General features: G+C 46.7%; 1 protein-coding gene across 1 annotated transcript in view; it reads right to left on the reverse strand.

The window, feature by feature from the left end:
- The window catches only part of LOC138667606 (uncharacterized), a 116,252-nt gene that overhangs the window by 48,305 nt on the left and 51,172 nt on the right, over positions 1–16,775 (reverse strand). The gene's annotated exons all lie outside the window — the stretch shown is intronic.

Here is a 16,775-nt window from a genome sequence, read left to right on the forward strand (position 1 = left end):
AAGTCGGGTTTCATGAAACCCGACCCGACCCCTTTGTGGGGTCGGCCATGCGGTACGCGACTTTCGCGCCAAAGTCGCGTTTCAATGACGCTAAAAGCACCATTTCTCAGCCAATGAAGGTGGACGCAGAGTGTGGGCAGCGTGATGACATAGGTCCTGGTCCCCACCATCTTAGAGAAGGGCATTGCAGTGATTGGCTTGCTGTCTGCGGCATCACAGGGGTTATAAAGGGGCGTTCCCGCCGACCGCCATCTTACTGCTGCTGATCTGAGCATAGGGAGAGGTTGCTGCCGCTTCGTCAGAAGCAGGGATAGCGTTAGGCAGGGTCCATTAACCACCAAACCGCCTGTGCTGTAGCGATTTCCACTGTCCAACACCACCTTTTGTTTGCAGGGACAGTGGAAGCTACATTTTTTTTTCCTCAGCTCTGTAGCTCATTGGGCTGCCCTAGAAGGCTCCCTGATAGCTGCATTGCTGTGTTTACACCGCTGTGCAAACCAACTGCTTTTTTCAAAGCACAAATCCTGTTGTTCCTTCCTTTCTGCACAGCTATCTTTTTTGTTTGTCCACACTTTTTATTTAATTTGCGCATCAGTCCACTTTTTTTTTTTAATTCTCCCTACAAAAAATGAGTTGTGGAAGATTAAGATTGGCATTTCTGCTAGAGTGCCATCCCTGTGTGTGCCATCTCTCTCACATAGTGGGCCATAGAAAGCCTTTTTTTTTTGGGGGGGGGTTTATAAATTCTCCCAGAAAAAAAAAACAGTGGGAGAATAATATTGGCCTTTGGGCTTGTGTGCCAGTCCTGAGTGTGCCATCTCTCTCAAATAGTGAGCCATAGAAAGCCTATTTATTTTTCTTTAATTTGGTTTCTAAATTCTCCCTGAAAAAAAAAAAAAAAATCAGTCGGAGATTAATATTGGCATTTCTGCTTGTGTGCCAGTCCTGACTCCTGAGTGTGCCATCTCTCTCTCAAATAGTAGCCCATAGAAAGCCTATTTATTTATTTTTTATTTGGTTTCTAAATTTTCCCTGAAAAAATCCAAAAAAATCAGTGGGAGATTAATATTGGCCGTTCTGCTTGTGTGCCAGTCCTGACTCCTGAGTGTGCCATCTCTCTCAAATAGTGGACCATAGAAAGCCTATTTATTTTTTTTTAATTTGGTTTCTAAATTCTCCCTGAAAAAATCCCAAAAAATCGGTGGGAGATTAATATTGGCCGTTCTGATTGTGTGCCAGTCCTGACTCCTGAGTGTGCCATCTCTCTCAAATAGTGGGCCATAGAAAGCCTATTTTTTTTTATTTGGTTTCTAAATTCTCCCTGAAAAAATAAAAAAAAATCAGTGGGAGATTAATATTGGCCGTTCTGCTTGTGTGCCACTCCTGACTCCTGAGTGTGCCATCTCTCTCTCAAATAGTGGGCCATAGAAAGCCTATTTATTTTTTTTATTTGGTTTCTAAATTCTCCCTGAAAAAATCCAAAAAAATCAGTGGGAGATTAATATTGGCCGTTCTGCTTGTGTGCCAGTCCTGACTCCTGAGTGTGCTATCTCTCTCAAATAGTGGGCCATAGAAAGCCTATTTTCTTTTATTTGGTTTCTAAATTCTCCCAGAAAAAAATTTAAAAAAATCAGTCGGAGATCAATATTGGCCCTTCTGCTTGTGTGCCAGTCCTGACTCCTGAGTGTGCCATCTCTCTCTCAAATAGTGGGCCATAGAAAGCCTATTTTTTTTTTGTTTGTTTCTAAATTCTCCCTGAAAAAATAAAAAAAAATCAGTGGGAGATTAATATTGGCCGTTCTGCTTGTGTGCCAGTCCTGACTCCTGAGTGTGCCATCTCTCTCTCAAATAGTGGGCCATAGAAAGCCTATTAATTTTTTTTTATTTGGTTTCTAAATTCTCCCTGAAAAAATCCAAAAAAATCAGTGGGAGATTAATATTGGCCGTTCTGTTTGTGTGCCAGTCCTGACTCCTGAGTGCCATCTCTCTCAAATAATGGGCCATAGAAAGCCTATTTATTTTTTTTAATTTGGTTTCTAAATTCTCCCTGAAAAAATAAAAAAAAAAATCAGTCGGAGATTAATATTGGCCCTTCTGCTTGTGTGCCAGTCCTGACTCCTGAGTGTGCCATCTCTCTCTCAAATAGTGGGCCATAGAAGGCCTATTTTTTTTTATTTGGTTTCTAAATTCTCCCTGAAAAAATAAAAAGAAATCAGTGGGAGATTAATATTGGCCGTTCTGCTTGTGTGCCACTCCTGACTCCTGAGTGTGCCATCTCTCTCTCAAATAGTGGGCCATAGAAAGCCTTTTTTTTATATATATATATATTTGGTTTCTAAATTCTCCCTGAAAAAATTAAAAAAAAATCAGTCGGAGATTAATATTGGCCTTTCTGCTTGTGTGCCAGTCCTGACTCCTGAGTGTGCCATCTCTCTCTCAAATAGTGGGCCATAGAAAGCCTATTTTTTTTTTATTTGGTTTCTAAATTCTCCCTGAAAAAATAAAAAAAAATCAGTCGGAGATTAATATTGGCCGTTCTGCTTGTGTGCCACTCCTGACTCCTGAGTGTGCCATCTCTCTCTCAAATAGTGGGCCATAGAAAGCCTTTTTTTATATTTGGTTTCTAAATTCTCCCTGAAAAAAATCAACAAAAATCAGTGGGAGATTAATATTAGCCTTTCTGCTTGGGTGCCAGTCCTGACTCCTGAGTGTGCCATCTCTCTCTCAAATAGTGGGCCATAGAAAGCCTATTTATTTTTATTTTATTTGGTTTCTAAATTCTCCCTGAAAAAATAAAAAAAAACTGTGGGAGATTAATATTGGCCTTTCTGCTTGTGTGCCAGTCCTGAGTGTGCCATCTCTCTCTCTCAAATAGTGGGCCATAGAAAGCCTTTTTTTTTTTTAATATTTGGTTTCTAAATTCTCCCTGAAAAAAATCAACAAAAATCAGTGGGAGATTAATATTGGCCTTTCTGCTTGTGTGCCAGTCCTGCGAGTGTGGCATCTCTCTCATTTGGTGCCACAGAAAACAGAGTGTGTAAAATTGTGGCTGATTTTCCTTGCGGTATCACCCACCTGTAAAGGGATATCTAAATCATACTGAAGTTATAGCTCACCGTTTAAGTTGTTTGACAGCAACAAATACCGTTACTTTGGTTATGTTTTAAAAACAATGAGGAAGTCTGGTGGAAGAGGTCGTGGCCGTGGGCGTTCATTGCCAGCTGGTAATGATGGTAGTGGTAGTGGAGCATCAGGTGGTCGTGGGAAAAAAAATATAGCACCTAAGTCTGGAGCTGTGGAGCCAGGTTCGTCGTCTGGCTACACAAGGCCTCGAACGCTCCCTTTTCTGGGAGTAGGAAAACCACTTCTAAAGCCGGAGCAGCAAGAGCAAGTTTTGGCTTACCTTGCTGACTCAGCCTCTAGCTCTTTTGCCTCCTCTTTTGAAACTGGTAAATGTAAAAGCAGCGCGTCGTTAGTGAATGTTCACGGTCAGGGACAAGTCGCTTCCTTGTCCTCTTCATCAAAAACAACAACAGAGAAGGATACAGCAGGCGACACAACGGGTTACTCCATGGAGCTCTTTACACATACCGTCCCTGGCTTAGAAAGTGAAACAGTTAACAGGCCATGCCCATTACAAGTTGAATCGGACATGGAGTGCACTGATGCACAGCCACAGCCAGACTACTATGCTGTTCCTTTAACTCAAACCACAACATTGCCCTCGCAGGGTACTGATCCAGAATCAGACCCTGATGAGACTATGGTGCCCGCTATACCACCGACTTACACGGTGACACAGACGAAGTTGCACACGAGATAGAAGAGGAGGTTATAGATGACCCAGTTGTTGACCCCGATTGGCAGCCATTGGGGGAACAGGGTGCAGGCAGCAGTAGTTCTGAAACGGAGGAGGAGGGGCCGCAGCAGGCATCAACATAGCAACAGGTTCCATCTGCCGGGCCCGTATCTGGCACAAAACGCGTGGCAAAGCCAAAACCAGTTGGAGGACAGCGTGGCCATCCGGTTAAAGCTCAGTCTGCAATGCCTGAAAAGGGATGCTCGAAAGAGTGCAGTGTGGCATTTTTTTAAACAACATCCAATTGATCAGCGCAAACTCATCTGCCAAAAATGTTCAACTACCTTAAGCAGAGGTCAGAATCTGAAAAGTCTCAATACAAGTTGCATGCATAGACATTTAACCACCATGCATTTTCAAGCCTGGACTAACTACCAAACGTCCCTTAAGGTTGTAGCACCCTCGGCCAATGAAGCTAGTCAGCAATGCTACATCCCTTCCGTCACTGTAAGGCCACCATTTTCCGCACCACCTGTAGTATCTGTGCAGGTTTCTTTGCCAGGCCAAAGCAGTCAGGGTCAGGGAATCACCAGTTTCGTAGTAGGAAACACTGCATCTAGGGCACCGGCGGAAACAATACTGTCTCCAACCGTCTCTCAGTCTGCCATGTCCACCGGCACACCCGCTAGTTCCACGATCTCCAGCTCTCCAGTCCAGCTCACCCTACATGAGACTCTCGTTAGAAAAAGGAAGTACTTATCCTCGCATCCATGTACACAGGGTTTGAACGCCCACATAGCTAGACTAATCTCGTTAGAGATGATGCCCTACCGGTTAGTTGAAAGCGAAGCTTTCAAAGCCCTGATGGACTATGCTAAACCACGCTAAGAGCTACCCAGTCGACACTTCTTTTCGAGAAAAGCCATCCCAGCCCTCCACCAGCATGTTAAAGAGCGCATTGTCCATGCACTCAGGCAATCTGTGAGTACAAAGGTGCACCTGACAACAGATGCATAGACCAGTAGGCATGGCCAGGGATGGTCCATCACGGCACACTGGGTGAATGTGGTGGATACAGGGTCCACAGGGGACATCAATTTCGGGACAGTTCTGCCTAGCCCACGGTCTAGGAAACAGTTGGCTGTAGCCGTTCGCACCCCCTCCTCCTCCTCCTCCTTGTCCTCCTGCAGAAGCAAGAGCTCGTCCACAGACCGCAGTCGCCCAACCACTCCATCCGCAGCTGCCACTGTTGCACACCAGTTTTCCCATTATGGGGCAGCTACTGGCAAGCGTCAGCAGGCTGTATTGGCTATGAAGTGTTTGGGCGACAACAGACACACCGCGGACGTTCTGTCCGAGTTCTTGCAGAAAGAAACGCAGTCGTGGCTGGGCACAGTAGATCTTGAGGCAGGCAAGGTAGTGAGTGATAACGGAAGGAATTTCATGGCTGCCATCTCCCTTTCCCAACTGAAACACATTCCTTGCCTGGCTCACACCTTAAACCTGGTGGTGCAGTGCTTCCTGAAAAGTTATCCGGGGTTATCCGACCTGCTCCTCAAAGTGCGCGGACTTTGCTCACATATCCGCCGTTCGCCCGTACACTCCAGCCGTATGCAGACCTATCAGCGGTCTTTGAACCTTCCCCAGCATCGCCTAATCATAGACGTTGCAACAAGGTGGAACTCAACACTGCACATGCTTCAGAGACTGTGCGAACAGAGGCGTGCTGTTATGTTTTTGTGGGAGGATACACATACACGGGCAGGCAGTAGGATGGCAGACATGGAGTTGTCATGTGTGCAGTGGTCGAAGATACAAGACATGTGTCAAGTCCTTCAGTGTTTTGAGGAATGCACACGGCTGGTTAGTGCAGACAAAGCCATAATAAGCATGAGCATCCCCCTAATGTGTCTGCTGATGCAAAGTTTGACGCACATAAAGGATCAGGCGTCTGCAGCAGAGGAAGAGGAAAGCCTTGATGACAGTCAGCCATTGTCTGGTCAGGGCAGTGTACAGGACGAGGTAGCGGGTGAAGAGGAGGAGGAGGGCGAGGAGGATGATGGGGATGAGTATATTTTTAATGAGGAAGCTTTTCCGGGGCCACTGGAATTTGGTGGCGTGGCAAGGCCGGGTTCTGGTTTTTTGAGGGACACAAGTGATGTAGATTTGCCTGAAACTGCCCCTCAACTGTTGTGAATTCTGTGGCTGAGTTCACTTCTGTGGTCACAAGTGGTATTGCAGTCTCTGGGCTTCCTCCCTCAGGTGTTTTGGTGAGCTCGTTGGCTGCCTTGCTATTTAGCTCAACCTGAGTCTGTCTTCCTTGCTCCTTGTCAATGTTCCAGTGTTGGATCTGAGCTACTGCATCTTTCCTTGGGCCTGCTGCTCTGCTAGATAAGTGCTTCTAGTTTGTTTTCTGTTTTTTCTGTCCAGCTTGCTATTAACTTTTGCTGGAAGCTCTGAGAAGCAAAGGGGTGCACCGCCGTGCTGTTAGTTCGGCACGGTGGGTCTTTTTGCCCCTTTGCGTGGTTTTCGTTTTAGGGTTTTTTGTAGACTGCATAGTTCTCTTTGCTATCCTCGCTCTGTCTAGAATATCGGGCCTCACTTTGCTGAATCTATTTCATTCCTACGTTTGTCTTTTCATCTTGCTAACAGTCATTATATGTGGGGGGCTGCCTATTCCTTTGGGGTATTTCTCTGAGGTAAGTCAGGCTTGTATTTCTATCTTCAGGCTAGTCAGCTCCTCAGGCAGTGCCGAGTTGCATAGGTAGTGATAGGCGCAATCCACTGCTGCTTATAGTTGTGTGAGGATAGATCAGGTACTGCAGTCTACAGAGATTCCACGTCTCAGAGCTCGTCCTATTGTTTTTGGTTATTGCCAGATCTCTGTATGTGCGCTGATTACTGCACGCTGTGTTGCCTGATTGCCAGCCATAACAGTACAAGGAGCCACACCAATAATTCCCAATAGAGGGAAAAAAGAAATCCTGACATCATTTTTTTTTCTTAGCTCTGTCTTCAGTCTTTTTTTTCCCCTAGACATTAGAGTGCTTCAGGACACAGCTGTGGACATGGATATTCAGGCTCTGTGCTCCTCAATGGATAATCTCGTTGTAAATGTACAAAAGATTCAAGATACTATTGATCAGAAATCGATGCTAGAACCAAGAATTCCGATTCCTGATTTGTTTTTTGGTGACAGAACTAAGTTCCTGAGCTTCAGAAATAATTGTAAGCTATTTTTGGCCTTGAAACCTCATTCTTCTGGTAATCCTATTCAACAGGTTTTGATTATTATTTCTTTTTTGCGCGGCGACCCACAGGACTGGGCGTTTTCTCTTGCACCAGGAGATTCTGCATTGAGTAATGTTGATGCATTTTTCCAGGCGCTGGGATTGCTTTACGATGAGCCTAATTCAGTGGATCAGGCTGAGAAAAATCTGCTGGCTTTATGCCAGGGTCAGGATGATGTAGAAGTATATTGTCAGAAATTTAGGAAGTGGTCAGTACTCACTCTGTGGAATGAATCTGCACTAGCGGCTTTGTTCAGAAAGGGTCTCTCTGAAGCTCTTAAGGATGTAATGGTGGGATTTCCTATGCCTGCTGGTTTGAATGAGTCTATGTCCTTGGCCATTCAGATCGGTCGTCGCTTGCGCGAGCGTAAATCTGTGCACCATCTGGCGGTATTGTCTGAGAGTAAACCTGAGCCTATGCAGTGCAACAGGACTATGACTAAAGTAGAACGGCAAGAACACAGACGTCTGAACAGACTGTGTTTCTATTGTGGTGATTCTACTCATGCTATTTCTAATTGTCCTAAACGCACTAGGCGGTTCGATAGCTCTGCCGTTATTGGTACTGTACAGTCCAAATTCCTTTTGTCCATTACCTTAATGTGCTCTTTGTCATCGTATTCTGTCATGGCGTTTGTGGATTCAGGCGCTGCCCTGAATCTGATGGATTTGGATTATGCTAAACGTTGTGGATTTTTCTTGGAGCCTTTGCGGTGTCCTATTCCGTTGAGAGGAATTGATGCTACACCTTTGGCCAAGAATAAGCCTCAGTACTGGGCCCAGCTGACCATGTGCATGGCTCCTGCACATCAGGAAGTTATTCGCTTTCTGGTACTGCATAATTTGCATGATGTGGTCGTGTTGGGGTTGCCATGGCTACAAACCCATAATCCAGTATTGGATTGGAACTCTATGTCGGTAACCAGCTGGGGTTGTCAGGGAGTACATGGTGATGTTCCATTTTTGTCTATTTCGTCATCCATTCCTTCTGACATCCCAGAGTTCTTGTCGGACTTTCAGGATGTATTTGAAGAGTCCAAGTCTGATGCCCTACCTCCGCATAGGAATTGTGATTGTGCTATCGATTTGATTCCTGGTAGTAAATTCCCTAAGGGTCGTTTATTTAATTTGTCCGTACCTGAACACACCGCTATGCGCAGTTATGTGAAGGAGTCCCTGGAGAAGGGACATATTCGCCCATCGTCGTCACCATTGGGAGCAGGGTTCTTTTTTGTAGCCAAGAAGGATGGTTCGCTAAGACCGTGTATTGATTACCGCCTTCTTAATAAGATCACTGTTAAGTTTCAGTATCCCTTGCCATTGATTTCTGACTTGTTTGCTCGGATTAAGGGGGCTAGTTGGTTTACTAAGATTGATCTTCGTGGTGCGAATAATCTGGTGAGAATCAGGCAGGGAGATGAATGGAAAACGGCATTTAATACGCCCGAGGGTCATTTTGAGTATCTGGTGATGCCGTTCGGACTTGCCAATGCTCCATCTGTTTTTCAGTCTTTTATGCATGACATTTTCCGTGAGTATCTGGATAAATTCTTGATTGTTTACTTGGATGACATTTTGATCTTCTCAGATGACTGGGAGTCTCATGTGAAGCAAGTCAGAATGGTTTTCCAGGTACTGCGTGCTAATTCCTTGTTCGTGAAGGGATCAAAGTGTCTCTTCGGTGTGCAGAAAGTTTCATTTTTGGGGTTCATCTTTTCCCCTTCTACTATCGAGATGGATCCGGTTAAGGTTCAGGCCATCCAGGATTGGACTCAGCCGACATCTCTAAAAAGTCTGCAGAAATTCCTGGGCTTTGCTAATTTTTATCGTCGCTTCATCTGTAATTTTTCTAGCATTGCCAGACCATTGACCGATTTGACCAAGAAGGGTGCTGATTTGGTTAATTGGTCTTCTGCTGCCGTGGAAGCTTTTCAGGAGTTGAAGCGTCGTTTTTGCTGTGCCCCTGTGTTGTGTCAACCTGATGTTTCTCTTCCGTTCCAGGTCGAGGTTGATGCTTCTGAGATTGGTGCAGGGGCGGTTTTGTCACAGAGAGGTTCTGGTTGCTCAGTGTTCAAACCATGTGCTTTCTTTTCCAGGAAATTTTCTGCTGCTGAGCGTAATTATGATGTGGGCAACCGAGAGTTGCTGGCCATGAAGTGGGCATTCGAGGAGTGGCGTCATTGGCTTGAGGGTGCTAAGCATCGCGTGGTGGTTTTGACTGATCATAAGAACCTTACTTATCTTGAGTCTGCCAAGCGCTTGAATCCTAGACAGGCCCGTTGGTCGTTATTTTTTGCTCGTTTTGATTTTGTGATTTCATACCTTCCGGGCTCTAAAGATGTGAAGGCGGATGCTCTGTCTAGGAGTTTTGTGCCCGACTCTCCGGGGTTATCTGAGCCGGCGAGTATCCTCAAGGAAGGAGTCATTGTGTCTGCCATCTCCCCTGATTTGCGGAGAGTGTTGCAGAAATTTCAGGCTAATAAACCTGATCGTTGTCCGGCCGAGAAACTGTTCGTCCCTGATAGGTGGACTAGTAAAGTTATCTCTGAACTTCATTGTTCGGTGCTGGCCGGTCATCCAGGAATCTTTGGTACCAGGGAGTTGGTTGCTAGATCCTTCTGGTGGCCATCTCTGTCACGGGATGTGCGTGCTTTTGTGCAGTCCTGTGGAATTTGTGCTAGGGCTAAGCCCTGCTGTTCACGTGCCAGTGGGTTGCTTTTGCCCTTGCCGGTCCCGAAGAGGCCTTGGACACATATTTCGATGGATTTCATTTCTGACCTTCCCGTTTCTCAAAAAATGTCGGTCATTTGGGTGGTCTGTGATCGCTTTTCTAAAATGGTCCATCTGGTGCCCTTGGTTAAATTGCCTTCCTCCTCTGATTTGGTGCCTTTGTTCTTCCAGCATGTGGTTCGTTTACATGGCATTCCTGAGAATATTGTTTCTGACAGAGGTTCCCAGTTTGTCTCGAGGTTCTGGCGAGCCTTTTGTGGTAGGATGGGCATTGACCTATCTTTCTCCTCGGCCTTCCATCCTCAGACTAATGGCCAGACCGAACGAACCAATCAGACCTTGGAAACATATCTGAGATGTTTTGTTTCCGCTGACCAGGATGATTGGGTGTCATTTTTGCCGTTGGCTGAGTTCGCCCTTAATAATCGGGCCAGCTCGGCTACCTTGGTCTCTCCATTTTTCTGCAATTCTGGGTTCCATCCTCGTTTCTCTTCAGGACAGGTTGAGTCTTCGGACTGTCCTGGTGTGGATTCTGTGGTGGACAGGTTGCAGCAGATCTGGACTCAGGTAGTGGACAATTTGACCTTGTCCCAGGAGAAGGCTCAGCTTTTCGCTAATCGCAGACGCCGTGTGGGACCCCGACTTCGTGTTGGGGATCTGGTTTGGTTATCTTCTCGTCATATTCCTATGAAGGTTTCCTCTCCTAAATTTAAACCTCGTTTTATTGGTCCGTATAGGATTTCTGAGATTCTCAATCCGGTGTCTTTTCGTCTGACCCTCCCAGACTCCTTTTCCATACATAATGTATTCCATAGGTCGTTGTTGAGGAGATACGTGGCACCTATGGTTCCATCTGTGGAGCCTCCTGCCCCTGTTTTGGTGGAGGGGGAGTTGGAGTATATTGTGGAGAAGATTTTGGATTCTCGTGTCTCTAGACGGAAACTCCAGTATCTGGTCAAATGGAAGGGTTATGCTCAGGAAGATAATTCCTGGGTTTTTGCCTCTGATGTCCATGCCCCAGATCTTGTTCGTGCCTTTCATGTGGCTCATCCTGGTCGGCCTGGGGGTTCTGGTGAGGGTTCGGTGACCCCTCCTCAAGGGGGGGGGTACTGTTGTGAATTCTGTGGCTGAGTTCACTTCTGTGGTCACAAGTGGTATTGCAGTCTCTGGGCTTCCTCCCTCAGGTGTTTTGGTGAGCTCGTTGGCTGCCTTGCTATTTAGCTCCACCTGAGTCTGTCTTCCTTGCTCCTTGTCAATGTTCCAGTGTTGGATCTGAGCTACTGCATCTTTCCTTGGGCCTGCTGCTCTGCTAGATAAGTGCTTCTAGTTTGTTTTCTGTTTTTTCTGTCCAGCTTGCTATTAACTTTTGCTGGAAGCTCTGAGAAGCAAAGGGGTGCACCGCCGTGCTGTTAGTTCGGCACGGTGGGTCTTTTTGCCCCTTTGCGTGGTTTTCGTTTTAGGGTTTTTTGTAGACTGCATAGTTCTCTTTGCTATCCTCGCTCTGTCTAGAATATCGGGCCTCACTTTGCTGAATCTATTTCATTCCTACGTTTGTCTTTTCATCTTGCTAACAGTCATTATATGTGGGGGGCTGCCTATTCCTTTGGGGTATTTCTCTGAGGTAAGTCAGGCTTGTATTTCTATCTTCAGGCTAGTCAGCTCCTCAGGCAGTGCCGAGTTGCATAGGTAGTGATAGGCGCAATCCACTGCTGCTTATAGTTGTGTGAGGATAGATCAGGTACTGCAGTCTACAGAGATTCCACGTCTCAGAGCTCGTCCTATTGTTTTTGGTTATTGCCAGATCTCTGTATGTGCGCTGATTACTGCACGCTGTGTTGCCTGATTGCCAGCCATAACACTCAACCAAGCACAACCGCAGATTTGACAACTGGAACTTTGGCCCACATGGCGGATTATGCCTTACGTATCCTCAAAAGGGACACACGCATTACTAAAATGATGAACGATTACTGGTTGGCCTGCCTCCTTGATCCTCGCTATAAAGGCAAATTGCAAAATATTATGCCACATGAGAACTTGGAACTAATATTAGCAACCAAACAATCAACTCTTGTTGACCGTTTGCTTCAGGCATTCCCAGCACACAGCGCCCGTGATTGTTCTCACACGAGCTGCAGGGGGCAGCAGACCAGAGTTGTTAGAGGTGCAGAAATCAGAAGTAGCGTTGGACAGAGGGGTTTTCTGACCAGGTTGTGGAGTGATTTTGCTATGACCGCAGACAGGACAGGTACTGCTGCATCAATTCAAAGTGACAGGAGACAACATTTGTCCAGTATGGTTACTAACTATTTTTCCTCCCTTATCGATGTTCTCCCTCAACCGTCATTCCCATTTGATTACTGGGCATCCAAATTAGACACCTGGCCAGAATTGGCAGAATATGCATTGCAGGAGCTTGCTTGCCCGGCAGCTAGTGTCCTATCAGAAAGAGTATTCAGTGCTGCAGGTTCAATATTAACTGGAAAAAGGACTTGTCTGGCTACCCAAAATGTTGATGATCTAACTTTCATTAAAATGAACCACAACTGGATTTCGAATTCTTTTGCCCCACCTTGCCCGGCCGACACCTAGCTTTCCTATGAAAAGGTCTTGCCTGTGGACTACTCTGAATGACTTTTCCAATGTCGTAATTTGCAGCAGCTGATTGTCCAGCATACGACATGTTTACACCTCCCTAAATAGCCAAACTCCCCACACGGGGACGTGGTATCGCCACTTTGCGCAAGCACCCGTGAGAGTGCTGTTTGTCTGAAGAGGTGGGTGTGCCCGCTTTTGGTCGACGGCACTGCCACTGGGTCCCTCATAGTAAAATAAAGTGTCTCTGGCGGTGGTGGTGCGCACCCAACGTCAGACACACTGTTGTAACATGAGGGGCCCTGTGCCTGTACCGCCGGCCACAAGAGAGTTCCCCCACCCCCAGCTCAAACATTGCTCTACCACTTGCACAATTATCTCTCACAGTTCCACCAATGTTTAGTCTATGCGCTGACATCCTTACATTCCTGCCACTGACAATACCATTGTGTTGACATGTATGATGGTACTTAACATAGTCAGGGGCAGTGTCCTATATTTACCTAAGTAAATACTTTGCGCAAAATTACTAGGCCTGAAACTACGCAGAGGAGCCCACCCCTGTACCTAATGATTGCACCCTTTTGTGTTTTCGGTTTTTAGTAATGCGAGACATTAACATATATTTATTGTTTTGGACTACTAACTGGCAGATACTCATTAACATCGGCCTCCGCTGACAACACCAATGCTGCCTGTGTACCCCTGCAAGAGAATTCCAAGTGTCTACAGCCATATTTTATTATGTTAGGCCTTCGAAGCCTGTCTGCGGGCCCTCCTTCCACTAGGCCTCCACTGACCAGACCACTGCTGCCCGTGTACCCCTGGAACCAATTATAAAGTGCCTACTGCCCAATTTTATTATGTTAGGCCTTCGAAGCCTGTCTGCGGTCCCTCCTTACACTTGTCCTCCACTGACCAGACCACTGCTGCCCGTGTATCCCTGGAACCAATTATAAAGTGCCTACAGCCCAATTTTATTATGTTAGGCCTACTACGCCTGTCTGTGGTCCCTCCTTCCACTAGTCGTCCACTGACCAGACCACTGCTGCCCGTGTATCCCTGGAACCACTTTTAAAGTGCCTACAGCCCAATTTTATTATGTTAGGCCTTCGAAGCCTGTCTGCGGGCCCTCCTTCCAATAGTCCTCCACTGACCAGACCACTGCTGCCCGTGTACCCCTGGAACCTATTTTAAAGTGCCTACAGCCTTATTTTGTTATGTTAGGCCTACTACGCCTGTCTGTGGTCCCTCCTTCCACTAGTCGTCCACTAACCAGACCACTGCTGCCCGTGTACCCCTGGAACCAATTTTAAAGTGCCTACAGCCAATTTTGTTATGTTAGGCCTACTACGCCTGTCTGCGGTCCCTCCTTCCACTAGTCGTCCACTGACCAGACCACTGCTGCCCGTGTACCCCTGGAAACAATTTTAAAGTGCCTACAGCCCAATTTTATTATGTTAGGTGTCATGATCCCAATGGCAGGGGATCACAAAAGGACAAGCACAGATACCAGCAAGCTCTAGGGTGATGGAACCTGAGCTGACCGCGACCCTGAACCTAACACACAAATAAAAGTAGCCGGGGAACGTGCCTACGATGATCCTAGACGTCTCGCTCCAGCCGAAGATCTAACTTCCCCTATTAGAAGAAACACAGACCTCTCTTGCCTCCAGAGAAATACCCCACAGAAATAGCAGCCCCCCACATATAATGACGGTGAAATGAGAGGAAAGCACATACGTAGTATGAAAACAGTTTCAGCAAAATGAGGCCCGCTAAAGCTAGATAGCAGAGGATACAAAAGTAAACTGCGCGGTCAGCGAAAAACCCTTCAAAAAACCATCCTGAAATTACTTGAACTCATGTGCCAACTCATGGTACATGAAGAGCAATTTCAGCCCACTAGAGCAACCAGCAGCAGAATCACATATCTGCAGGCTGGACTAAAAACCAAATTAAGCAAAACACAAAACAGGAAAATCCAAAACTTAGCTTGACCAGAAGGTTCTAGGAGCAGGGAGCAGAGGTAACAAGACACACTGGATACATTGATAACCGGCAAGGAAATGCCAGCAAAGCCAGGTTAAATAGGAAACTCCCATATCCTGATGGAACAGGTGGAACCCAGAGACCCAGGAAAGACAAGTCACCCAGTACCATCAGTAACCACCAGAGGGAGCCCAAAAACAGAACTCACAACAGTTAGGCCTTCGAAGCCTGTCTGCGGTCCCTCCTTCCAATAGTCCTCCACTGACCAGACCACTGCTGCCCGTGTACCCCTGGAACCTATTTTAAAGTGCCTACAGCCTTATTTTGTTATGTTAGGCCTACTATGCCTGTCTGCGGTCCCTCCTTCCACTAGTCGTCCACTGACCAGACCACTGCTGCCCGTGTACCCATGGAACCAATTTTAAAGTGCCTACTGCCCAATTTTATTATGTTAGGCCTTCGAAGCCTGTCTGCGGTCCCTCCTTACACTTGTCCTCCACTGACCAGACCACTGCTGCCCGTGTATCCCTGGAACCAATTATAAAGTGCCTACAGCCCAATTTTATTATGTTAGGCCTTCGAAGCCTGTCTGCGGTCCCTCCTTCCACTAGTCATCCTCTGACCAGACCACTGCTGCCCGTGTATCCCTGGAACCAATTTTAAAGTGCCTACAGCCCAATTTTATTATGTTAGGCCTTCGAAGCCTATCTGTGGGCCCTCCTTCCAATAGTCCTCCACTGACCAGACCACTGCTGCCCGTGTACCCCTGGAACCTATTTTAAAGTGCCTACAGCCTTATTTTGTTATGTTAGGCCTACTACGCCTGTCTGCGGTCCCTCCTTCCACTAGTCGTCCACTGACCAGACCACTGCTGCCCGTGTACCACTGGAACCAATTTTAAAGGGCCTACAGCCAAATTTTGTTATGTTAGGCCTACTACGCCTGTCTGCGGTCCCTCCTTCCACTAGTCGTCCACTGACCAGACCACTGCTGCCCGTGTACCCATGGAACCAATTTTAAAGTGCCTACAGCCAAATTTTATTTTGTTAGGCCTTTGAAGCCTGTCTGCGGTCCCTCCTTACACTTGTCCTCCACTGACCAGACCACTGCTGCCCGTGTATCCCTGGAACCAATTATAAAGTGCCTACAGCCCAATTTTATTATGTTAGGCCTTCGAAGCCTGTCTGCGGTCCCTCCTTCCACTAGTCATCCACTGACCAGACCACTGCTGCCCGTGTACCCCTGGAACCAATTTTAAAGTGCCTACAGCCAAATTTTATTATGTTAGGCTTTCAAAGCCTGTCTGCGGTCCCTCCTTACACTTGTCCTCCACTGACCAGACCACTGCTGCCCGTGTACCCCTGGAAACAATTTTAAAGTGCCTACAGCCCAATTTTGTTATGTTAGGCCTTCGAAGCCTGTCTGCGGTCCCTCCTTCCACTAGTCCTCCACTGACCAGACCACTGCTGCCCGTGTACCCCTGGAACCAATTTTAAAGTGCCTACAGCCCAATTTTATTATGTTAGGCCTTCTAAGCCTGTCTGTGGTCCTTCCTTCCAATAGTTCTCCACTGACCAGACCAATGCTGGCCGTGTACCCCTGGAACCCAGCTGAAAGTGCATGGAGCCTCCTTTTTTTCTTTGGTTTATATTTATAAAGCCCAGATGAACTACGCTGTACCACGGTTCAAGCTACCCTGTCGACACTTCTTTTGCGAGAAAAGCCATCTGTAAGGATTCCGGACTTCCCTTGTTCCTGTTCGCCCTGATCCAAGATGGAGTCTTGGATCTCACCCTGTCATGGAACTTCCTGTCAGTCTTGATTATTTAAGTCTGAGCCATGTGGTGTTCTGTGCTTCAGTATTTTGTGCTGCTGGCTCCTGAGCTTCTGCCTGTGGTCTGGGGATCTCCCTGCTTCAGCTGCCTCGTCTCTTTGAGCTGTGTCTCACTTCTGTTACTGCTGTTGACTGGCCGCACACCTTTGGAAGGATTTCCCTTGTTTGCTAAGACTTTCCCAGTGTTGTGCCTCTTTGCACAACCACACCAGGTGAGCAAGTTTCCAGTGTTGCTTATCTCACCAAGAGTGTTGTACTCATCTACTACGCTTAGATAGCGTTCTCCCTCTTTTTCCATTAATCCTCTTTCACCAGGACTTCATGCTCAATGCACCACCTGCTTATTATTGAACTTCCACAAACTAGAGCTGTGTGCACGTGGGATCAAGTTTTGCTGGACTTCCTCATTAAGTACTGTGTGCATTTCTACTTCACTTCTGCTGGATCCTCAAGTTTAAGTTCTGAGTGCATTTCCACTAATAATCTACTGGACTTCCTTGTCAAGTGTCTTGTTTGCTCCCTCGTCACATCCTTG

The sequence above is a fragment of the Ranitomeya imitator genome, chromosome 2 (genome assembly GCF_032444005.1).
Source record: "Ranitomeya imitator isolate aRanImi1 chromosome 2, aRanImi1.pri, whole genome shotgun sequence".
In the NCBI taxonomy this organism is placed as follows: domain Eukaryota; kingdom Metazoa; phylum Chordata; class Amphibia; order Anura; family Dendrobatidae; genus Ranitomeya; species Ranitomeya imitator.